The sequence below is a fragment of the Myotis nattereri genome (assembly GCF_964212035.1).
Source record: "Myotis nattereri genome assembly, chromosome: 3".
NCBI lineage: Eukaryota > Metazoa > Chordata > Mammalia > Chiroptera > Vespertilionidae > Myotis > Myotis nattereri.
Window position 1 is genome coordinate 55,202,934 of NC_138077.1, and position 25,567 is coordinate 55,228,500.

Genomic DNA, 25,567 nt, shown 5'->3' on the forward strand with positions numbered 1-25,567 from the left:
GCTAGGCACTGGCAGCGGGTGCGAGCAGGACCAGCACCAGCAATAGGTGTGAGTGCTGGGCCGGACTGTGGTGCGCGGGAGCAAAGAATTTTCAAGAACCACGAGAGGCTCACCCTGATGACAGTGACCGGTGCCCTGCCTTGGTCTGGCACCCCCATTCACCTGTTTCACCATTCTGCCACGGCTGACGCCCGCCATGTTCCACACACGCCCCCTGGTGGTCAGCACATGTCATAGCAACCAGTTGTTTGGTTGTTCTGCCATTCTGTCTATTTGCATATTAGCCTTTTATTATATCGGACATATTTGTCTAATAGATTATTTGTATGTAAGATGTCTAATAATTCCAGTAATACATAATAGTATCTTAATAAACATTTTTCAAAACTATACTGCAAATCTTTTATGTTTCTAATTCATAGATGGAAAAGGAAAGATAAGATAAAATGTCCTAAATTTACATTTCCTAGTTTTCTACTTGAGAATAAATTGACCCCAAATAAGAAAATGTCCATTCTACATTAATAGAAGCTAGTGTTTCTAAATAGTGAGTTAACCTACTAAATCGACTTATATTAAAACAACAGACTATCTCACTAACATGTTTCATGAATTGTTCAAATTTAATACGTTACTGCAATTACAGAGAAATCACTGCGCTCCTTTGCAGCCACTTCTTTAGATATTCTCTGATTGTCTGTGATGGCAAATCTTAGCTTCCTGATCAGATTAAAAACCATTTCCTTTATGAATGGGAACACTTCTACATTGTGTCTATTGCCTAGTGTAATTCAGGACATGTGTTTGAGACAGGAGATGAGCTGTCAAGGGATGAACTGGCTTTTTATGAACCATATGCAAGTTTTTAAATGAGAGTATTATATTTTATATTGTAAGTAATAATTAGTTTCCTCTTTGAGTTTTAATAATTTTAACGTTTTTGTTCACAAAGAATTGAAACCTTAAAAAATCAAATTAAGTAAACTTTAATTTTAAAATGTGTATTCCTATTCTTTTTTGTAGGGTTTCCTTATTACAGTAGAATAATTTTTATTTTATAAAAATCAGATGAATTTCATTTTCTTGTTTATTTGCATTGTAACTTATTGTATATAGCATTTTAGTTTCATTATTTTTTAACTCAGAACATTGTTAAGAGTGGCATTTAATTTTTTTTAAACTCGGGAATGACCTTTCTGTGGTTTTGTGTTAGAATAGACACTAGAGGTAGAGGAATCCATTTAAAGTCTTTGATTTGACACTTAGTTGTTGTTTAACCTTGGGTACTTAACCCATTGAACCCCAGTTTCATCACCTATAGAACAAACAATAAAAATGTCCAGGTGGTTGTAAGGGTCAAATGAAAGGTGATATGTGAAAGCACTTTGTAAACTGAAGTACTTTATCAAACTATGTTTATATCTTCTTTGAGAAGATCATTGAAAACTTGCCTGAATGGTGTTGATCTTCACAGTACAAGATGTTTTATGATTATTTACAAAATTAATGTGTATTTAGTGAAAATTCATGGACAAATAAAGCAGCTTTTTCTTGAGATTAGTGGCTTATTAATTTTAAAAACTAATTTCTATTAGTAAATTTGGGGAAGGATAACATTGTTACATTCCCGTTGTGATAGTTTGATTTTGGGCCCCAAATGAAACTTATCACAATGGGAATGTAACAATTTAGATTTAGACTTAAAGGTCTATCTCTTCAGTGGTTTATAGTCTTAAGGAGTTTATAAAAATGCTTACTGTTGTGTTTTCTAACATGGGTGGACAGTTGGTGTCTTGGAAAAATGAATGTTTTATGGTTAAGTGATTTGAAAAGGTCAAGGGAAGGTGAACATTTTCAGTAGTTGGCTTTATTTTACTCACTTTGGTCAATTATCTTTTAAGAATTTGATTACCCTTTTGTTGAATTTTCTTTCTCAGTTAATGGATTCATTACAGTAATTGCAAAGTTTATAAGATTTTGGCTTGATTTTTGGTGAGAGTAGAAATGAAAAATGGGTTTAGAAAGACCTGAGTAGGGTAATTTCTGGGATGGTTGGTTTGAATTTGTTGGGCTGTCATTGTCCTTGGAGTAGATCTGCTCATGAAAAATATGTATACCACTAGGGTCCCTAGGCCTGGCCAGCCATTGGGGCCTTTTGGCTGCTGGCTGGAGCCTTCCTTCCCCGGCTGCCAGCGGCTGGCTGGGGCCTTCCTTCATTATGCGCTGTCCCCTGGTGGTCAGTGCACGTCATAATGAGCGATCGAACTCCTGGTCGAACTCCCGAGGGGACAATTTGCATATTAGCCTTTTATACATATGGATTAGACCATCATTCAGATAGAGTTCTTAAAAGAACACACACGTTTGTGCTTTGTTACTGTGTAGTAATTCTAACCATAGTCATAGAAATCTCTTGCTTCCTGGAACAAGGTTTTCTTTCTTTACCTTTTTTTTTTTAACTTCATTCAGAAAGTGTCATTAAATCATAAAAGTAAAAGCTAATGTAAGAATAGAACTTGACTAATTATGTTAAAACTAGAGGCCTGGTGTGCGAAATTCGTGTATGGGGTAGGGGTCCCCTCAGCCCAGCCTGCACCCTCTCACAATCTGGGACTGCTGGCTCCCAACCACTCACCTGCCTGCCTGCCTAGTCGCACGTAACAGCCTCTGCCTGCCTGCCTGATCACCCCTAACTGCCCCCCCCCCGCCAGCCTGATCATCCGTAACCACCTCTGCCTGCTGGCCTGATCGCCAAATTGCCCCCCCCCCCGACCCAACAGCCTGGTTGCCCTCATTGCACCCCACTGCTGGCTTGGTCGCCCCTAACTGCCCCCCCACCCGCCAGCCTGGTCGCCCCTAAGTGCCCCTCCCTGCCAGCCTGGTCGCCCCTCACTGCTCCCCTCTGCCGGCCTGTTTGCCCCTAATTGCCCTCCCCTGCTGGCCTGGTTGCCCCACGTAGCCTGCTGTTCGGTCATTACGCAAGGGTGTTCCAACCAATTTGCATATTACCTTTTTATTAGTATAGATGATGATCTAGTTAAAAGAGGCTAAAGGACTTTTAAAGTATTTTTTTGTTTCTTATGCCATGTGTGCTAATATTTATTTTCTTTGCTTCAAGGTTTTTCTTGATTACATTGAAAGGGCAGAGGTTGCCTTTTTATTTGATGGTGCTTATGGAAGCATACAAAGGAAAAAATTTGTAAGCACACATATTTCAATGAAACTTTAAAAAATGAGGCTTTAGAATCCAGCAGAGTTCTGGCTCAGTTGGTTGAACATGGCCCTGTGCACCGAAAAGTTGTTGGTTTGATTTCTGGTCATGGCCCATACCTGGATTGTGCGTTCGGATTCCTGGTCAGGGCATGTACGGAAGGCATATATGTCTGTTTCTCCCTGTCCCTCTCCCTCCCTCTCCCCCTCTCACTCCTCTTCTCTCTCCCTCCCTCATCCCTCTCCCCTTCCCCTCTCTAAGCATGTCCTTGAGTGAAAATTAGAATCCTATATAATAAAAGCCTAATATGCTAAGTGTCCGGTCATCCGTTCAACCAATCAAAGCATAATATGCTAATGATATTCTAAGGCTGCTCAACCACTAGCTGTGATGTGCACTGACCACCGGGGGCAGATAGTTGAGTGGTTGACCAGTTACTATGATGGGCACTGACCACTAAGGGGCAGACACTCTGACCAGTAGATTAGCTTGCTGCTGGGGTCCGGCCGATTGTGACGGAGTGAGATAGGCCGGACGTGCCCTGGAGCCCTCCTGCGGCCCCTCCCCGGCTGGCCAACCTCACTCGTCCCTCTCCGGCCCCGATCATGCACTGCTGGGGTCCCTCGGCCTGGCCTGCGCCCTCTCTCAATCCGAGACCCCTCGGAGGATGTCAGAGAGCCAGTTTCAGCCTGATCCCACAGGCCAGGCCAAGGGACCCACTGGTGCATGAATTCGTGCACTAGGCCTCTAGTAAACAAATAAAAATGAGGCTTTAGAAAAAGATAATCTTAATTAACCAAAATTTCTGTTTTAGACCTTGAGGTTATATTATTATGTGTTCATGTGGGAGAGAGGCATGCTTGTTTTTCCTTCTTGCTTCACTGTTTTTGTTTCTTTCCCTTTTAACATATCTACATATGTTCTTTGATATGTGACAGCCTTAATTTAGGCCCTTCAATAAAAAGTGATGCAAGAAGGTGAGCAGGCTTTTTTCGAAAATGTTTTTGTTGTTTATTTTTTAGAGAGTGGAAGGGAGGTGTAGGAACAGAAACATCAATGTGAGTGAGAAACATCGATTGGTTGCCTCCCCTACGCCCCCAACCGGGACTGGGGATGGAGCCTGCAACCTGTGGTATGTGCCTTTGACTGGAACTGAACCTGGGATCCTTCAGTCCGTGGGGCTGACAGTACCCACTGAGCCAAATTGGCTAGGGCTGTGATAATGTTTTAAACAAAAAGTGAACATTGCAACAAACGTTTGTCCAGTCTAGAGATGTTACCATATTCTGTGATGATATATGTAATGATTGTGGACTTGATAGTATATCCAATCAACCTTTAAAAGGACTCATAAGGTAATACTAAAATGTATAATTAGTAGACATTTGAATTTCCTGCATACAGACTTTGACACACTTTTTCTGTCAACTTTATTTCTGTAGCTATGTTAAAAATTCTGAAAGTTGAATATAGTAAAGAACATTAGAATAAGGAATAGAGTGTAGTGCAAATACAGTTTTGCTTTTTCTTGACCTGTTTTTAATGTCTACCACAGTATAGTATTGTGCTGCATAATGTTTCTTGCAATGATGGATTGCATTTACAACCTTTGTCCTATAAGAGTATAATGGAACTGAAAAATTCCTATGGCCTAGTGCTGCCCTAGCTTTCCTAAGGACCTAGTAGTCCTAACTTCCTAGCATAACACGTTACACAAATACTTACCATTGCATCACAGTTGTCCACAGTATTCAGTACAGTACTGTGATGTACAGTTTTGTAGCGTAACAGCTGTAGGGGAACAGAATTTGTTGCCCCCAAATATGGCTATTTGGCATAAGGGTTATTTTAGGCTGGTTAATTGGTTTAAAAAAAAAAAAAAAAAAGATCCTCACCCGAGGATATTTTTCTGTTGATTTTTAGAGAGTAAAAGGGAGGGGGAGAGACAGAGAGAGAGACATCTATGTGAGAGAGACACATTGATTGGTTGCCTCCTGAACATGCCCCAACCAGAGACAGGGATCAAGTCTGCAACCTCGGTATGTACCCTTGACTGGAATCAAACCTGGGACCTTTCAGCCTCAAGGCCGATGCCCTAAGGCAAATCTGCTGTTTTTTTAAAAAATTTTTAATAACATTTTTTATTGGTTGTTAGAGAGAAGAAGGGAGGGAGGGAGAGAGAGAGAGAACACGTTGATGTGAGAGAAACAGCCTGCAACCCGGGCATGTGCTCTGACTGGGAATCTAACTGGCAATCTTTCAGGACAATACTCAACCAACTGAGCCACACCAGCCTGGGCTAGGCTGATTAATTTTAAGAAATTGAAGACCTGGGAGAAGTTCTGAAAACCAAATAGAAGTTACCCTTTGTAAAAGACATTTTCATTTATATGGGGAATTTCCATTTGTAAGGGTATCTCCCTCATGTTCCTGGGGAGGGGCTGGGATGATTTGTCTCTAGAAACCTATCACTTCAGACGACACGTCTCTGTAATAACCTTACCCTTGTTTACTGTGCTTTTCCTGGTAACCTTCCATAACTGACTCCCTCCAGCCACATCTTCTTTTGTCTTCACTGAAGATGGTATTTAAAGTGGTGGTTTCAGCCATTTTGGTGAGTTACCCAGTTTTGCTAGGTCTCTCCCGTGTATTCAGGAGGTTTATATATTACTAGAGGCCCTATGCACGAAAATCGTGCAAGGGGCTCGGCCCTCGCAGCCCCGGCTTCATCTGGAGCGTCGTTCGGCTGTCCGGTCTAATTAGCATATTATGCTTCTATTATTATAGATTAAACTTTGTTTTTCTTTTGTTAATCTGTCTTTTATTACAGGGATTTCTTAGCCAAGAACCCAGAAGGGTATAGGGGACATTATTTTTCCTCCCCTACAAAGCAATAGACTACTACTACCCTAGGTGTGTAGTAGATTATACCATCTAGGTTTGTGTAAGTGCACTCTGTGATGTTTGCCCATTGAAGAAATAGCCTAATGACGCATTTCTTAGAATGTATCCCTGTTGTTAAGTGGCACATAATGTTAATATATTTAAGGACTTTATCTTTTTTATACTATTGTTACTGGTGGAAGTGGGGGGTCTTTGTCGCCATCTCTTACTTGTGGGAGTGGAATTCTTGCGATATCCCAAGAAAAGGAATTTTCCAAGACTTGAATGAGAAGACAAGTGATTTTTACTTCTGTGGAATTACGCTGCTGAGTGTCCAGGGCCCCTCTCCCTCACTCCACCATAAAATGAGTGTAGCTGTGGTGTCAGTAGGGCTAGAATCGGAGTCGTGTCCAGAGTTTCTGTTTCTTATTGGAGCAGTGTCCAGTCCAGCATCAGGCTGGTTTAGCTTGTGTTCCTTGTTCAGTCCATCAGTCCATTGCATGTGGGGTCCGCAAAGCCACATGGCTATGAAGGAAACAGGCAAATGCAAAGAAGCAGGAACCAGAAAGCCCCACGAGCGAGGAGTCACAAGAGCAGCAAGTGCTAAGCACAGCAAGAGAGAGAATTCCGTTAGAGGATTATGTATTCCCAAATTTTCATGGGTTTGCAGTGGCCACGCCCATTCTATCCAGTAATCATTGTTTCTAGGTGTGACTGACAGGAATCTTCCAGAGTCACCCTGACTTGACTGCACATGCCTTTATCTCCCCTTTGTTGAAACCCTTTCTCCCAGTGTTTTTCAGGGGATGGGCTGGTGATTCCCTGGGGAGTGCATAGTTGCAGCTTCCTGGTGAAGCTGTCCAAATGACATGCCTGTAATGTCTGGCCTTTCCTTTGCTCCTATCCTAATATTAATAACTAGCTAATGATAACAATATCACTATCATTGTATTTAAAAAGTTTTACATAATTGAGAAGAATGGCTCATGTGGTCTTTTGAATGTCGGGGAACAAAACTTTGAGGCTGGCAATTAAGAACTTAACAGGAATAAATTGTTTTAAAACAGATTTTTTTGTTTGTAACTAGTGTAGCAACAAAGTTACTGACCAGTTTAGGACTAGAAAATGCTGAATTATCAGAAGGTTGTAATGTTTTTAATCCTTTAATAAAATGATATAAACACAACTTTGAAATAATATATTTGGTTATTTTTTACAGATTTAAAGCTTCCTTAATTTTTCTGCTGTTATACTTATTGAGCCCTAAAAGTCTGTTAGGGCTCCTATATAAAATACTTCATTATTCCTGAATAAAAAATTATATTTGGCCTATTGTTTATTTCTAATAAAATTTTAGCTTTTAATCTTAATTATCTACATTTCATATCCCAGGAAAAAATATCCCAGTTACATGAAGAAATTATGTATCCGAAATCAATGCAGTATTAACATAGGGTGTTACTTTTCTGTATTAGTCTACTAAAAGGTTGATTATAGCATGACATTTTAAAAAATGACCATTTTAGCATTATTAAATACCTTTGCCTTGAAAGTTTTCAGTACTAATATTTTTGTGTTTTTAGAAATATATTCTTAATATATTTAGACTTTTGAACTGAGGGAAATGTTACTGTGGGATTTCATCAAGAAATAGTACTGTTTGAGTAATGGAGAGTGTCAACATAAGATTTTAATAAAACACGTTTTGTGCTGTTTCCTTTTATAAGTTGTTTAAGATTATTCTAGATTATGGCCCTGATTTTAAAGAAATCTTTATCCTCAGAAGTTAAATTTGAAAAAAGTCTAATTAGTGTCAGGGTCATTTCTTATCTTTGTGATATCATTTAGTACTGATGGGTCATTAATTGTTAGTTGCTACTAATTTGATTTAATAAACAGTATTTTCATGGAAAAATTTTTGTTAGATTTAGCATATTTAGATATAACTACCTGACTTAAAGAATATGTCTAATATTGATACTTTTGGGGGTAATTTGTATTTTTGTATTTTTGTAGGATAGAGGGAGGAATCAACAGCTTGGAAATTCAGCTAAGTGATCTGGCGGGATGGGCATTTGCCTGACATATTTTATAGAGGTAATCCAATACTGTTTTACTCAATCTTTTTTTTTTTTCCACCTGTGTTAGATGCTCATATGCTTGCATGTAAACACATCTATAACTGCATTTATTAGACAATCCCTTTTCTTCTTATACCCACTTACATAGCTTGAATAGTATGCATACATAGCATACCATTATATATAGATATAACATTTGCACATTGAAATAAATTCATGCTATTAGTTTTGTTAGGATGAAGACCAATGTCTTTTATCACTTAAGTAGATTACTTGCATGTTTCTTTTTTAGGCCCTAATTCCCTTATTTTAGGAAGACAGATGATCCTTTCCTTTCTCATTGGCCTGTGTTGGAGTATATATTGGACCTATGCTTTTATCTTTCAAAATGAAAGAAAATGAAACATTTGACAGTTGTCAGGGTATTTACGTATCTGTCAGTGGCACACATTCTCATGTTGCTCATAAATTTTATCTGAGAATTCTCTTAAAACAAGGATGTGGAAATATTAGCAATTTTAGTGGCCATATTTTCAGATTTTTTTTTCTTTTTTCACATTTTTTGGTAATTGTCATGTTCAGCATTTATCATTCCTTACCAAAGGGCTTATAAGAGGAATACACACTTATGTAGTAGAGAATGTTATAAGGTAACAAAGGGGGCGGGGGGCTTTCCCTATTCTCATTCACTGTTAACATTTGTGTGTGTGTGTGTGTGTGTGTGTGTGTATGTATGCATGTTTCCAGACATTTTCTATACAAGTGCAAGCATTTCTGTCTCTACCGTGTTAACAATTTTTTTACACAAATGAGGTCATACATATTGTTCAGCAACATGTCTTTTCTTAAACTTTTTTTATTGATTTGAGAGAGGAAGGGAGAGGGATAGAGATACAGAAACATCAATGATGAGAGAGACTCATTGATTGGCCGCTTCCTGCATGCCCCCATCAGGGATCGAGCCCACAGCTCAGGCATGTACGCTTGGCCGGAATCAAACCTGGGGCTCTTCAGTCTGCAGGCCAACACTCTATCCACTGAACCATACCGGCTAGGGCCAACATGTCTTTTTTGTTGTGGTTAACGTCTATATATCTTTGCATATCATTCCTTATTTCATTCTGTGTAGTATTCTAATATTTGGATGTACCATAATTATTTAAACTGGTCTTCCTTTTATGGATATTTATTTATTTTTTTAAACTGAAACACTTTAATGAATAGACTCTTTTGAGCAGTTTTTGGCTGTAGAAAAATTGAACGGATAGTACAGACAATGCCATATACAAGGGGTCCTCAGACTTTTTAAATGGGGCCAGTTCACTGTCCCTCAGACCGTTGGAGGGCCGGACTATAGTTTAAAAAAACAACTATGAACAAATTCCTATGCACACTGCACATATCTTATTTTGAAGTAAAAAAACAAAACGGGAACAAATACAATATTTGTATTTGCATGTGGCCCTCAGGCCGTAGTTTGAGGACCCCTGCCATATACCCTCACCTCAGCCCAGCTTTCCCTATTTTATTTTTTCCCTCTTTATTTTATGTATTTATTTCCTAACACCATTTATTCCCCCCATACCCTCCTCTACCTTTACTCACCCTCCCTACCCCCCACCCTACATAACCACTACACTGTTGTCCATTTCCATGAGTTCTTTTTTTTTTTTTCTCAATTCCTCCACCCCTGGATATTTATAGGTTTTTAGTTTTTTGCTGTAATAAATGCTAATGTGAATATTCTTGGGTATGTCTTTGCACATATTTAAAAATATGTTTGAAATATAAATTCCTAAGAGAAATATTATTGGGCCAAAGAGTATATACGTTTAATAATTTGGTGGATGAATTGACTAACTAAAAAGATTGCCCCAATATCAGTGGTCTAGGAAAATGGGAATCCTCTTTGACAACACTTGCTAGTGTCATCCTATCTAATAAAAGAGAAACATGGTAATTAGCGTACATCCGCTACCCTTGCCATTGGCTAATCAGGGTGCTATGCAAATTAACTGCCAGCCAAGATGGCGGCTGGCAGCCAGGCAGCTTGAAACTAACATGAGGCTTGCTTGCTTCAGTGACGGAGGACTCCAACGTTCCCCGCCTGCCTTGCCAGCCTCTGAGCTTGCAGTTTGAAACGTAGTTACAAATATAGAAGCTAAACATAACCCCAGAAACCTGCTTTCAGCGAGCCGGGATCTCAGAGCTGGAGTTGATACAGTGTTTCGATTATAGAACACAAGCAAACCAGATACCAGCTTTCAGCAGCAGAGGCCTCAGAGCTGGAGTCAGAGCTAAAGCTGGCCCAGAATAAAAAAAAGAAAGAAAAAAAGAAGCGGTTGGGAGCTTCAGTCACCCGCCAGCCTGAAACAGCCCTCAGGCCCTCACCCAGACTGGCCAGGCACCCCAGTGGGGACCCCCACCCTGAAGGGTGTGTGACCAGCTGCAAACAGCTATCATCTCCTCATCCAGGCTGGCCAGGCACCCCAGTGGGGACCCCCACCCTGATCCAGGACACCCTTCAGGGCAAACCAGCCAGCCCCACCCATGCACCAGGCCTCTACCCTATATAGTAAAAGGGTAATATGCCTCCCAGCACCAGGATCAGTGGAGCCATGAGGCCTCCCGGCACCGGGATCAGCGTGACAGGGGGAAGAGCCCAAACCCCTTGATCACCCTGCGGCTCTGTGTGTGACAGGGGGCGGGGCCACAACCTCCCTATCGGCCCTGCTCTGTTTGTGACAGGGGAAGGTGCCCTAACCCCATGATCAGCCCTGCTCTATGCCTGATAGGGGGGAGCTCCCAACTCCCTGATCGTCCTGCGGCTCTGTGTGTGACAGGGTGCGGCGCCCCAACCCCCTGATTGGCCCTGCTCTGTGTGTGACGGGGTAGAGCCATAACCTCCCCATCGGCACTGCCCTGAGTGTGACAGTGGCGACACCCCAACCTCCTGATCGGCCCTGCTCTGTGGGTGATAGAGGGCGGCGCCCCAACCCCCTGATCCGCCCTGCTCTGTGTGTGACAGGGGCGGTGCCCCAACTCCTCTATCGGCCCTACTCTGTGAGTGAATTGGGGGAGCTCCCCAACCCCCTGATTGACCCTGCTCTGTGCGTGATAGGGTACAGACCCCCAACCCCCCTGATGGGCCCTGCTCTCTGTGTGACGGGGTGGCACCGCAACCTCCCCATTGACCCTTCCTTGAGTGTGACAGGGGGCGGTGCCCCAACCCCCTGATCCGCCCTGCTGTGTGTGTGACGGGGGGGGGGGGTGCCCCAAATCCCAATCGGCCCTACTCTGTGAGTGAATGGGGGGAGCTCCCCAACCTCCTGATTGACCCTGCTCTGTGCGTGACAGGGTACGGAGCCCCAACCCCCCTGATGGGCCCTGTTCTGTGTGTGACAGGAGGCAGCGCCCCAACCCCCTTATTGGCCCTGCTCTGTGTGTGACGGGGTGGCGCCGCAACCTCCCCATTGACCCTGCCTTGAGTGTGACAGGGGGCGGTGCCCCATCCCCCTGATCCACCCTGCTCTGTGCATGACAGGGGGTGGCGCCCCAACTCCCCCATTGTCCCTGCTCTGAGCCCGATCAGGGGCTGCACCTAGGGATTGGGCCTGCCCTCTGCCACCCGGGAGCAGGCCTAAGCCAGCAGGTCGTTATCTCCCGACGGGTCCCAGACTGCGAGAGGGCACAGGCCGGGCTGAGGGACCCCACTCCCCTCCCGAGTGCACAAATTTTTTTTTTTTTTAAATATATTTTATTGATTTTTTACAGAGAGGAAGAGAGAGAGATAGAGAGTCAGAAACATCGATGAGAGAGAAACATCGACCAGCCGCCTCCTGCACATCCCCCACCGGGGATGTGCCCGCAACCCGGGTACATGCCCTTGACCGGAATCGAACCTGGGACCTTTCAGTCCGCAGGCCGACGCTCTATCCACTGAGCCAAACCGGTTTCGGCCCGAGTGCACAAATTTTTGTGCACCGGACCTCTAGTCCATATATATAAAAGTCTAGTGACCATTATCGCAGGATGACCAGTTGCTATGATGTGCACTGACTACCAGGGAGCAGACGCTCAATGCAGGAGCTACCGCTTGGTGGTCACTGCGCTCCCACAGGGTGTGCACCGCTCAGCCAGGAGCCAGGCTCATGGCTGGGGATTGCAGCTGTGGTGGCAGGAGCCTCTCCTGACTCCGCCGCAGCACTACCAATTGGTGGCAGGAGGCGCAGCAGCTGGGATGAGCGTGAGCAGTGCGGCGCCTGGCCCTGATTCGGGCTCCTCCCTGGCTGCCTGCTGCTTGGTGCACTGCTACATCCCCCTGGATTGCAAGAGCATGTCTGGCTCCTGGTTTACGCCCGATCCTCCGAGGGGTCCCAGATTGTGAGTGACAATGTCATAGCTTACAAACTGCTACATCCCACACACAGTTAAACAAGAACAGTGGCTTCTGCAGTATTTGAAAAAGAGATCTGTGGCTGCTTAATCCTAATTCATCAGAAGAATCTCCAAACTGTCCACATCCTGTTTATTCTACATGGAGATGAACATGCATTCCTATATATTCAGAACAGTCTCTTAGATTTAAAAATTAAAACCTGGCAAGGCTACCCTAACACTGAAAAAACAGGATGATGCAGCAATGACATGCATGAACTCTGGCTTGCACATTTTGTGGTCAGCTCTGATTCTAACACATAACTGTGTGACAAAGCCAATTATTTAACTTCTGTCTGCTTCAGTTTTTCCACCCATAAGATGGGGAAAATGGTACTTCTGTCTCAGAAGGATCATGTTATGTACTACTTTTTATAATCAGGGCAAATAAATGTAGCTGCCCATACAACAGCAAGATGCCTTTGACCTGTATGAAAAGTATGGTCACTGGTGGATGCAGCATCCCGGATTGTGAGAGGGATGTCCAACTGCCGAGTCCCGGATTGTGAGAGGGTACAGGCCGGGCTGAGGGACCTGCCCCCCACCTTTGTGCACAAATTTTGTGCATCAGGCCTCTAGTACTTTAATATTTGTCAATGTTTTGAGTTTTAGTATCGCTTTTCAGATTTTCATTGAGTGAGTGTGAGCATTTATTCCATTATTATTGGCCATATGTATATTTTCAGTGACCTATTTGGTCATGTGCTGAGCCTGTTGTCATTTGTTAGGCAAGTTATTTTCACTGAGTTTTTGCCTATCTTTGGATTTTCTTTTTGCCATGTAGAAGTTTTAATATTTATGCTTGAAATCTTTTCCTTCATCGTTGGGGGTGGGAAGGTTTCTGTATAAAGTTTAAAAGGTCTTCATCATTAATTATAGGACTCACTGTTCCCTCAACATTATACCATCTCTGAGTAACATGAATCGCTTGTTTGTGATAGTTTGACATTATTATTTTCTTAGTGGCACATAAAATAGTTGTGTATCTTGAGATTAGTAGTTTTAGATTCAGTGAAGTGTGGTACATTAATAAAAGTTAGTGTAGGTTTTTTTTATGGTTTAAATTGTTTAAAATCTTGTTATATAAACACTATTTGGTATAAGCAATGGTTGTAGATATCCAGCTTTACTTTTTCCCAGATGGCTAACGAATTGTCTTCATATTGAATGATGTATTTCTTTTCTGTATATTTGGAATGCCACATTTATCATATACTAAATTTCCCTGTTACTGAGGAGGTAGGGAAGGCTGTTTCTGAAATCAGCTCTGTTAGTTCATTGGCCTGCCTGTTTTTGTATTGATAATGTTAAGAGAATTCACTAAAGGAAGTGCTTATAAAATTAATATGCATAATTAATTTAAAATTTATTTTTAAATTGATTTTAGAGAGAGAGGAAGGGAGAGGCAGAGAGACAGACAAACATTGATCATCTGGCTCCCGTATGCGCCTGACCAGGAGTCGAACCTATGACCCTTCAGTGTATGGGATGATGCTCCAACCAACTGAGCCACATCGGCCAGGGTACATAATTAATTTTTTATATGAATAATAGATGACATCAGGACTAATAATGGAAGAAAAGGCATATATTCACAATAACAACTAAAAAGATAAAATGCCTGGAAGCGATCTACTTGAAAAATTTGAAGCTCTACTGAGGGATAAGAAAGAAAATTTGAATCAATTCAAATTTTTGATAGGAAGATAAAGATACAAAGCTGTCATTTCACTATAGAAATACCATTGACTTCTGTTAATTGATCTAAATCTTGTGACCTTGCTGAACTTCTTTTTGAGAGTGTGCTGAACTTGTTTATTAGTTTTTGTAGCTTTTTTTGTGGCTTCATTGGGAAATTTCTACATACAGAATCACTAGAGAATAAAGACAAGTTTTTTCCTTCCTAATGTGGATGCCTTTAGTTATTTATTTGCTTATGCCTCTTTTATTTTACTAGCTAGGACCTTCATTTTTGAATAGAAGTGGTTAAAATGTTTATCATGATTTTTACAAGGGAAATATTTAGTGTTTAACCATGTAATATGATGTTAGTTGTGGGAATTTTGTGGATACCTTTTATCAAGTTGAGGAAATGCTCATGAATGTGTATTGAGTTTTGTAAATGTTTTTTTTCTGTGTTTGTTGAAATAACTAGGTAGTTTTTGTCTTTTATTGTCTTAATATGGTATGTTACATTAATTGACTTTCAAATTTTAAATCAACTGCATTTATGGGGCAGTTCTACTTGGTAATGGTGTGTAGGCCTTTTTATATGTTGCTGGATTCCTTTAGCCAATATTTAGTAAGCATTTTTGTATCTTTGTTTAAACAGGAGAGATGGTGGTATGTAGTTTTCATGTGATGTCTTTGTCTGACTTTGGTATCTGGGTAACTCTGGCTTCATAGATTGAGCTGTAAAATGTGCCCTCTTCTGTTTAGTGGAGGAGTTTATGAAGGATTGGAATTTCTTCTTTAAATATTTGATGGAATTAATCAGTGAAGTCATTTGGGCCTTTGTGTGTGTGTGTGGGGGGGGCGGGGGGAAGATTTTAAAGTACTAATTCAGCTTGTTTTTTGTCATAGACTTTACTATCTGTAGTCATTTTTTATAATATGTGTCTTTTTAGGAATTTTTCCATTTGATAAAAGTCTAATGTGTTCCATAAAATTGTTTATAATATTCCTTCCCTCATAATTCTTAAAAAAAATTTTTTTTTATTCGGAAGGGTGTCAGTGGTAATGTTCCTTCTTTTATTCCTGATTTTGGTAATTTGTGTTTATTTTTCTCTTTGATTTTGGTCAGTCTACTTAAAAGTTTTTCAATTTTGTTGACTTTTATTTTTAAAGAACCAAGTTTTTCTCTAATTTACTCTTTTATATTTTACTAGTGACCTGGTGCATGGATTCGTGCACATTGCAAGGAGATTAATTAGAAGGTGGCTGGTGGGGCAGGACTAGGCGAGATGGGCTGGACACGTCCTGGAGCCAACCTCCCGTGGTCCTTCCCCCGTGTCTGCGGAGTGAGCGGGGTCCCTCCAGCATGTGGGGTCCCTCGGCCTGGACTGCGGGGATTGGGCCGAAACCGGCTCTCCGACATCCCCGCAGGGGTCCCAGAGTGTGAGAGGGCACGCCACAAAGTTGCTGTTGTACAGGGTGTGGAATACAAATGCAAGTATGCAGTAAACCAGATTTGGGGCCAACAGTGCTGCAGCAACAACATAATCCACTGCCGAAGGTGGAATTGCGTGGCCCTGCGAGGAATCAGGCTCCCTCCTCTCTGGTTTTGGGGTGCGTCACCTGAGAACTGCTGCAGCCAAGTCACTGCAGCTTGGCAGCTCCTTTGTTGAGCCTCTTCCCCTGGTGGTCAGTGTGCGTCATAGTGACTGGTCGGACGGGCAGAGGGACACGTAGCATATTAACCTTTTATATATATAGGTTACTTCTTTGACCTTTATTATTCCATTACATCTGCATGTTTTAGGGTTTAGTTTGCTCTTTTACTGTTCTGTTAAGGTTGGAGGCTCATGTTATTGATTTGAGACTTTGTTTCAAATATATTCTTAAATTTGTAAATTTCCTTCTGAGTACTGGTTTAACTGCATCCCATAGAATTATAAAATTTAAAATTTTTTTTCTTATTTCAGAGATAGGAAGGGAGAGGGAAAGAGAGATAGAAACATAAATGATGATAGAGAATTGCCAGTCAGCTGCCTCCTGCACATCCCCTACTGGGGATCGAACCTGCAAACCAGGCATGTACCCTGACCGGGAATTAAACACTAACCTCCTGGTTCATGGGTTGACGCTCAACCACAGAGCCACACTGGCTGGCCCTATAGATTTTGATATGTTTGTTTTCATTCAGTTAAAAATATCCTCTAATTTATCTTTAATTTCTTCTTTTACCTTTATCTTATTTAGAACTGTAAAGTTTAATTTCCAAACCCTTGAGGATTTTCCAGTTTCTAATTTAATCGATATCTAATTTAATTCTGTTATGGTTAGAGAACATACTTTATATGACTTCAATTCATTTACAGTTATGGGACTTATTTTATGGTCTAGCACAGGGGTGGGCAAACTTTTTGACTCGAGGGCCACAATGGGTTCTTAAACTGGACTGGAGGGCTGGAACAAAAGCATGGATGGAGTGTTTGTGTGAACTAATATAAATTTAAAGTAAACATCATTACATAAAAGGGTACGGTCTTTTTTTTCAATAGTTTTATTCATTTCAAACAGGTTGGATCCGGCCCGCGGGTCGTAGTTTGCCCACGGCTGGTCTAGCATTTTGTCTGTTTTGGAGAATGTTTCATATGTACGTAAAAACAATATGTATTCTTTTGTTTGCTGGAGTTTTTTATATCCAGTTAAGTCTAGTTGGTTGGGAGTGTGGTTCAGGTTTTCTAATTTTTAGTATTGCTAATTTTCTGTCTAGTTAGTCTGTCAATTATTTAGAGTGGGGTATTAAAATCTCCTGATTTTTTCCCCCCATCAATGATGTTAGTTATTGCTTCATTATTTTGGGGCTCTGCTCTGTTTTTAGGTACATTAACATTTATAATTATTATAATACTAGAGGCCCGGTGCACAAAAATTTGTGCACTCGGGGGATTTGTGCACTCCGGGGGGAGGGGGTCCCTCAGTCCAGCCGGAGCCCTCTCACAGTCTGGGACCCCTCGGGAGATAACGACCTGCTGGCTTAGGCCTGCTCCCGGGTGGCAGAGGGCAGGCCCAATCCCTAGGTGCAGCCCCTGGTCGGGCTCAGAGCAGGGCCGATTGGGGAGTCGGGGCGCCGCCCCCTGTCATACAAAGAGCAGGGCGGTCGGGAGGTTGTGATTCCACCCTCAGTCACGCTCAGGGTAAGGCCGATTGGGGGGTTGGGGCACCATCCCCTGTCACACTCAAGGCAGGGTCGATGGGGAGGTTGCGGCGCCACCCCCTGTCATGCACAGAGCAGGGCCAATCAGGGGGGTTGGGGCTCCGTAACCTGTCACTCACAGAGCAGGGCCCATCAGGGGTGTTGGGGTTCTGTACCCTGTCATGCACAGAGCAGGGCCAATCAGGGGCTTGGGGCACCGCCCTCTATCACCCACAGAGCAGGGCCGATCAGGGGGTTGGGGCGCCGCACCCTGTCACACACAGAGCCGCAGGGCGATCAGGGGGTGGGGAGCTCCCCCCTATCAGGCACAGAGCAGGGCTGATCAGGGGGTTGGGGCGCCTTCCGCGGTCACGAACAGAGCAGAGTGGATAGGGCGGTTGTGGCCCCGCTCCCTGTCATACACAGAGCCGCAGGGCGATCAGGGGGTTTGGGCGCTGCCCCCTGTCACGCTGAACCTGGTGCCGGGAGGCCTCTCGGCTCCGCTGATCCCGGTGCTGGGAGTCATATTACCCTTTTACTATATAGGATAGAGGCCTGGTGCATGGGTGGAGCTGGCTGGTTTGCCCTGAAGGGTGTCCTGGATCAGGGTAGGGGTCCCCACTGGGGTGCCTGGCCAGCCTGGATGAGGAGATGATGGCTGTTTGTAGCTGGTCACACACCCTTCAGGGTGGGGATCCCCACTGGGGTGCCTGGCCAGCCTGGATGAGGGGATGATGGCTGTTTGCAGCTGGTCACACACCCTTCAAAGTGAGGGTCCCCACTGGGGTGCCTGGCCAGTCTGGGTGAGGAGCTGAGGGCTGTTTTCAGGCTGGGGGTGACTGAAGCTCCCAAGCGCTCCTTTTTTCTTTTTTTTTTTTTTATTCTGGGCCAGCTTTAGCTTTGAGGCTTGGCTCCAGCTCTTAGGCCTCTGCTGCTGAAAGTAGGTTTCTGGCCTTTGCTTACAATGTTGCGATCCTGCTGGCTGAAGCCCGGCAGGTTTCTCGGGTTTTGTTTAGCTTCTATGTTTGTTACATAGTTGCTTGCAGCTCAGAGGCCTGCAGCGGCAGGCGGGGAACGTTGGAGTCCTCCGTCACTGAAGCAAGCAAGCCTCATGTTAGTTTCAAGCTGCCTGGCTGCCAGCCGCCATCTTGGCTGACAGTTAATTTGCATATTGCCCTGATTAGCCAATGGGAAGGGTAGTGGTCGTACGCCAATTACCATGTTTCTCTTTTATTAGATAGGATCTTCCTGATTTATTGAATCTTCACTATTATGAAATATCTTTGTGTCCAATAATATTTGTCTTACAGTCCAAATTGTCTGATGTTAATATAACTATCCTAGCCCTCTTATGGTTACTCTTTTCATAGTATACTAGAGGCACAGTGCACGAATTTGTGCATGGGTCGAGTTCAACCGGCCCGGCCCCAATTGGAGCGGATTGGGGCTGAGCCTGTCGGGAGGAGGAGAAAGCAGGGCCCAGTCAGGGCCGAGCTGGCTTGGGGAGGGGCTGAGGGCAATTGGCTGGCAGGCTCCACCGCCAGTTGGGCTGGGGGGGAGATCGGGAGTGGGGCCGGCCATGGTGAGGGGCTGTGGGCAGTGTGTCGGCCTGCCACATTCCCAAATGGGGTGGGTGTGCCGATCAGGGTTCAGCGGCCAGGGGAGGGGTCATGGGAGGTTGGCTGGCCGGCCCTGCCCTTGATCAGAATGGAGTGGCTGATCAGGGGTGGAGCTGCCTTGGTGGAGGGTCTGTGGGCTGATCGAGGTGGTGGGGGCCCATTGGGGGCAGGGCCAACTTGGGGGAGGGGCTGCAGGAGGTTGGCCGCTGGCCCCACCCCTTATTGGGGTAGGGGAGCGATCAGGGGCGGGGCTGGCCGCGGGAAGGGGCTGTCGGCCAGGGGGAGGGGCTGCAGGATGTTGGCCGGCAGGCCCCTTCCCCTGTTGGGGTGGTGGGGCGATCAGGGGCAGGGCCAGCCTGGAGAAGGGATTGTGGGCCAATTGGGGAGAGGCAGACCGATGGGGGGGGGAAGGGCCTCAGGGGAATTGGTCAGCTGTCCCGCCCTTGATCGGGGTGGGAGAGGCTGATCAGGGGCGGGGCCGGCCAGGGCAAGAGGCTGTGGGAGGTTGGCCGGCCAGCCCCACACCCGATTGGGTTGATTTGCTGGCCACAGTGGTTGTCATAGTGACTGGTTGTTCTGGTTGTTACGGTGTTCTGGTCACTGGCTTTTTATATATATACTAGAGGCCCAGTGCACAAAAATTTGTGCACTCAGCGGGGAGAGGGGGTCCCTCAAACCCGGCCTGTGTCCTCTCACAGTCTGGGCCCCCTCGGGAGATAATGACCTGCTGGCTTAGGCCTGCTCCCGGGTGGCAGAGGGCAGGCCCAATCCCTAGGTGCAGCCCCTGGTTGGGCTCAGAGCAGGGCCGAATGGGGAGTTGGGGCGCCTTCCCCTGTCATGCACAGAGCAGGGCGGATCGGGAGGTTGCGATGCCACCCTCAGTCATGCGCAGAGTAGGGCCGATTGGGGGGTTGGGGCACCGCCCCCTGTCACACTCAAGGCAGGGCCGAAAGGGAGGTTGCGGCGCCACCCCCTGTCACGCACAGAGCAGGGTGGATCAGGGGGTTGGGGCGCCGCACCCTGTCACACACAGAGCAGGGCCGATCAGGGGGTTGGGGCGCCGCACCCTGTCACACACAGAGCAGCAGGGCGATCAGGGGTTTGGGGAGCTCCCCCTATCAGGCACAGAGCAGGGCTGATCAGGGGGTTGGGGCGCCTTCCCCTGTCATGAACATAGCAGAGCGGATAGGGAGGTTGTGGCCCCGCCCGCTGTCACACACAGAGCCGCAGGGCGATCAGGGGGTTTGGGCACTGCCCCCTGTCACGCTGATCGTGGTGCCGGGAGGCCTCGTGGCTCCGCTGATCCCGGTGCTGGGAGTCATATTACCCTTTTACTATATAGGATAGAGGCCTGGTGCATGGGTGGAGCTGGCTGGTTTGCCCTGAAGGGTGTCCTGGATCAGGGTAGGGGTCCCCACTGGGGTGCCTGGCCAGTCTGGGTGAGGGGCTGAGGCCTGTTTTCAGGCTGGTGGTTGACTGAAGCTCCCAACCTCTTCGTTTTTTCTTTTTTTAATTCTGGGTCAGCTTTAACTCTGAGGCTTGGCTTCAGCTCTTAGGCCTCAGCTGCTGAAAGCAGGTATCTGGTTTGTTTGGGTTCTATAATCGAAACACCGTTTCAACTCCAGCTCTGAGATCCTGGCTGGCTGAAAGCAGGTTTCTGGGGTTTTGTTTAGCTTCTATATTTGTAACAATGTTTCAAACTGCAAGCTCAGAGGCCGGCAGCGGCAGGCGGGGAACGTTGCAGTCCTCCATCACTGGGGCATGCAAGCCTCATGTTCGCTTCAAGCTGCCTGGCTGCCGGCCGCCATCTTGGCTGGCAGTTTATTTGCATATCGCCCTTATTAGCCAATGGGAAGGGTAGCGGAACTACGGCTAATTACCATGTTTCTCTTTTATTAGATAGGATAGATCCTTTTTCTCCCATCTTTTAATTTTAATCTTGTGTAAAGTATGTCTCTTGTTGAGAGCATATAATTAATTTCTTTTTTGTCCATTCTGACAGACTGTCTTTCCATTGGGCTGTTTCACATTTAATTATAGACATGTTTGGATTTACATCTGCCATTTTGCCATTTGTTTTTTGTTTCTTATGGTTTTTGTTCCTCTGTGCTTCCTTTATGGCCTCCTTTTGTGTTAGATATTTTTTAATGAGCCATATTAATTTTTCTAATTTATTTATTATTTTCTTATTTATTTATTTGTAATTGTCTAAAGTTTTACATATGTCTCCTTTCCCCCCACTTGACCCCCTATACATAATTAAAGATATTTTCTTTGTGGTCACTGTCGGGTTTATAACGTACATTTTATCAAACTGTTTAATATTAACAATAACTCAGTATCTGTAAAATATTGAAACTTTTGCCTGGCTGGTGTTGTTTAGTTGTTGACCTATGAACCAGGAGGTCATGGTTCGATTTCCAGTCAGGGCATTGTCTGGGTTGCAGGCTCGATCCCCAGTAGGGGAGTGCAGGAGGCAGCTGATCAATGATTCTCTCTCATCATTGATGTTTCTATCTCTCCCTCTCCCTTCTCTGAAATCAATAAAAATGTATTTTAAAACCCCCCAGAAACTTTGCTCCAGTATACCTCCATTTTCTCCCTCCACTACCGTGCCACTATCTATACCAGGGGTCCTCAAACTACGGCCCGCAGGCCACATGCAAATACAAATATTGTATTTGTTCCCGTTTTGTTTTTTTACTTCAAAATAAGATATGTTCAGTGTGCATAGCAATTTGTTCATAGCTTTTTAAACTATAGTCCGGCCCTCCAACGGTCTGAGGGACAGTGAACTGGCCCCCTGTTTAAAAGTTTGAGGACTCCTAATCTATACTAATAAATGTGTAATATGCTAATTAGACCGGGAGGCCTTCTGGTCATCCTTCTGGACAAAGCCATGGTGAGGGCTGAGGCAGAGGTGGTTAGGGGCGATTAGGCCAGGAGGGGAGGGCAGTTGGGGGTAAGAACACCAGCAGGCAGAGTGGTTAGGGGTGATCAGGCAGGCAGGCAAGTGAGTGGTTAGGAGTCAGTGGTCCTGGATTGTGAGAGGGATGTCCAATTACCGGCAGTCGGACATTTCCCGAGGGGTCCCAGATTGGAGAGGGTGCAGGCCGGGCTAAGGGACACTCCCAGTCCTTCCCTCCCCTCCCCCGTGCATGCAATTTGTGCATTGGGCCACTATCCTATTTAATAAAAGGGTAATAAGCAAATTGACCCTAACAGCAGAACGACTGGGAATGACTGGTCACTATGACACACACTGACCACCAGGGGCAGACGCTCAATGCAGGAGCTGCCCCGTGGTGGTCAGTGCGCTTCCACAGGGGGAGCTCTTCTCAGCCACAAACCAGGCTGCCAGCTGCCAGCACAGCGGTGGTGGCAGGAGCCTCTCCTGCCTCCTCAGCAGCGCTAAGGATGTCCGACTGCAGTTTAGGCCTGTTCCCTGCTGGGAAGTGGACATCCCCCGAGGGCTCCCGGGCTGCCAGAGGGATGTCTGACTGCCAGCTTAGGCCCGATCCTCCTGGGAGCGGGCCTAAGCCAGCAGTTGGACATCCCCCGAGGGGTCCTAGACTGCGAGAGGGCACAGGCCAGGCTGAGGGACCCCCCCCAAGTGCACAAATTTTTGTGCACCGGGCCTCTAGTTCCTATATAATAAAAGTCTAATATGCTAAGTGTCCAGTCCGGTCGGCCATTCAACCAATCAAAGCGTAATATGCTAATGATATGCTAAGGCCGCTTAGCTGCTTGCTATGACGTGCACTGACCACCAGTGGGCAGACAGTCAACTGGTTGACCAGTCGCTATGACATGCACTGACCACCAGGGGGCAGACGCTCCGACTGGTAGGTTAGTTTGCTGCTGGGATCCGGCTGATTGGGACTGAGCGAGAAGGGCTGGACACACCCTGGAGCCCTCCCGCGGTCCCTTCCGGGCTGGCCAACCTCGCACGTCCCGATCATGCACTGGTAGGGTCCCCCAGCCTGGCCTGCGCCCTCTCACAGTCTGGGACCCCTCGGAGTATGTCGGAGAGCTGGTTTCGAACTGATGGCAGAAGGACCAGTCGCTATGATGTGCACTGACCACCAGGGGGCAGACGCTCAACGCAGGAGCTGTCCCTGGTTGTCAGTGCGCTCCCACAGAGGGGCACTGCTCAGCCAGAAGCTGGGCTCCCTGACTGCGAGAGGGCACAGGCTGGGCTGAGGGGACCCCCCCCCCCCCCGCCCCCAGTGCATGAATTTGTGCACCAGGCCTCTAGTTGTTATATATATTGCATCTATCTATGCTGTAAGAACCCAGCAATACAGTGTTATAATCATTGCTTTCTACAGTCTTATATCTTTGAAAGATATTAAGAGAAGAAATGAGAAAAATATAGTCATGCATCACTTGAAAGGGCTACATGCATAGAAATGTGTTGTTATGTGATTTCATTGTTGTACTAACATCATACAGTGAGCACTTAAACAAATGTAGATGGTAGAGCCTACTGCTTCTAGGCTACAGACCCATTCAGTATGTTACTGTATTGAATACTATAGATACTGGTAATGCATTGTGTTAACATTACAACGGCTACCACCTCACTATATGCAATATTTCAGCTCCATTATAATCTTAAGGGACCACTGTGATATATGTCGTCTGTCTGTCATTGACCTAAATGTTGTATGTGGCATGTGACTATATTTATGGTCTTTTAACACACACATTTACCATTTTAACCATTTCTGGTGTTCTTTTCTTCCTCTGTATTTTGAGTCTGGTGTTATTTCAGTTCATGTACTTCCTTTAGGATTTATTAGGCAGGTCTGCTAGCAAAAAATTCTCTCAGCCTTAGTTTATCTGAGACCACATTATGCCTTCATTTTTGAAGGATAATTTTGTTGCCTTCTTGGTTGACAGCTCTTCCCCCCAGCACTTTGAATATGTGATGCCACTGTCTCATGTCCCTTATTGGTTTTGATTGCAAGTCAGCTCTTAATCGTGTTGATGGTTCCCTGCACATGCTGAGAAATTTTTCTCTTTATGCCTGCTAGATTTTTCTGAGTTTGCTTTAAATAGTTTCCTGATATGTCTCAGTGTGGTCTCTTTGTATTTATTCTACTTTAAATTCATTGAACTTTTAAGACCTGTAGATTTGATTTCTTTTAAAAAATTAAATTTGGAATGTTTTAGTCTGGTATGTTATTTGAAAAATATTTTTTCTGCCCTTTCTCACCTTTCCTTCTGGGGACTCTAGAAGTGTTAGTATATTGGTCTCTGAGACTCTATTCACTTTTCTTCAACTTTTTTTCTCTGTTCTTTAGATTGGATAACTTCTACTGATTGGTCTATTTTCAAGGTCATTGATTTTTTTTCTGCCATCTTGAATCCACTTCTGAACCTTCTAGTAAATATTTTTTTATTCTTCAAATTTAGTTTCCATGTGGTTCTTTTACATAATTTCTGTACCCTTATTGATAATCTCTTTATTGATTGGTTGTTTTCATAATTAAAATTAGGAAAATATTTTACTTTTAACATACCTATAATAAATATTTTGAAGTCTCTGCTTAAACCAATATATGGGGATACTCAGAAACAGCTTGTAATGACTGCTGTTTTAATATGGGTCACATTTCATTTAAAAAAAATACATCTTATATTGTTAAAACTGGGCATTTATTTTTAATAAGTTTTTATTGATTTTTAGAGAGAGGAAGGGTGAAGGATGGAGAGAGAGAAACATCAATGAGAAAGGAATATCATTGATTGGCTGCCTCCTGCAAGCCCCCCACTGGGGATCAAGCTTGCAAATTGGGCATGTGCCCTGACTGGGAATCGAACCAGCAAACTCCTGGTTCCTAGATTAACGCTCAACTGCTGAGCCACACCAGCTGGGCAAAACTGGGCGTTTTAGATAATTTATTGGAGCAGATCTGGATTGTGACTCCCTCTTTCTCCTGCCCAGGTTATTGTTACTGTTGTCATTTCACTACCATTTAAATATGATACAATCCTACTGAAAGAAAAGAAATTTTACTTTGGGATAAAGGTTTATCTGGAAAAATAGACATGCAAAAATATTCTGGAAAATTCTGAAATAGAAGGGTACTGAGGGTGAATAGCTCTATGTCAATTTAAAGTTTTGAAATAGGACACAATGTTGAAATGTTTTTGAAAAGTGAGTTAGTATTATACTTTCTGAAGTTCCCAGATGGAATTATTACCGGTTCTAGGTGAGAAAGACTGTTCTTGCCTTTGCACCATTGTAAAAATTGATACAAAATCAGAGTTTTTCATATATTATTTGGTCTCCAAGCTTCCTGTGAAGGAGTATGTATGAATTATTCTTGATAAAATAGGAATCCAGTATTTTTAAATATCTCTGTGGTAGTAAGTTCCATAAACTCTTTAGTCTTTTACTAAGCACATTTATCAAAACTTATTGCTATCTCAAGTCTCTTTGTAAAAATACTCACTGTCAGTTTTC

The 25,567-nt window shown here is 44.4% G+C and overlaps 1 protein-coding gene across 13 annotated transcripts in view; it reads left to right on the forward strand.

Annotated features, from left to right (window-relative positions):
- Positions 1–25,567, forward strand: part of ZNF148 (zinc finger protein 148) — a 152,906-nt gene that overhangs the window by 46,241 nt on the left and 81,098 nt on the right. For 6 of the 13 annotated variants that reach the window (XM_081085393.1, XM_081085398.1, XM_081085405.1 and 3 more), the window contains one exon: positions 8,111–8,191. The exons of 2 other annotated variants lie outside the window; for them this stretch is intronic. The gene's annotated coding sequence lies outside the window, so the exon portion shown is untranslated. Of the gene's footprint in view, positions 1–8,110; positions 8,192–13,999; positions 14,136–24,401; positions 24,485–25,567 lie in introns of all 13 variants that reach the window. 5 more of the 13 variants (XM_081085397.1, XM_081085404.1, XM_081085395.1 and 2 more) reach the window with 3 other exon arrangements.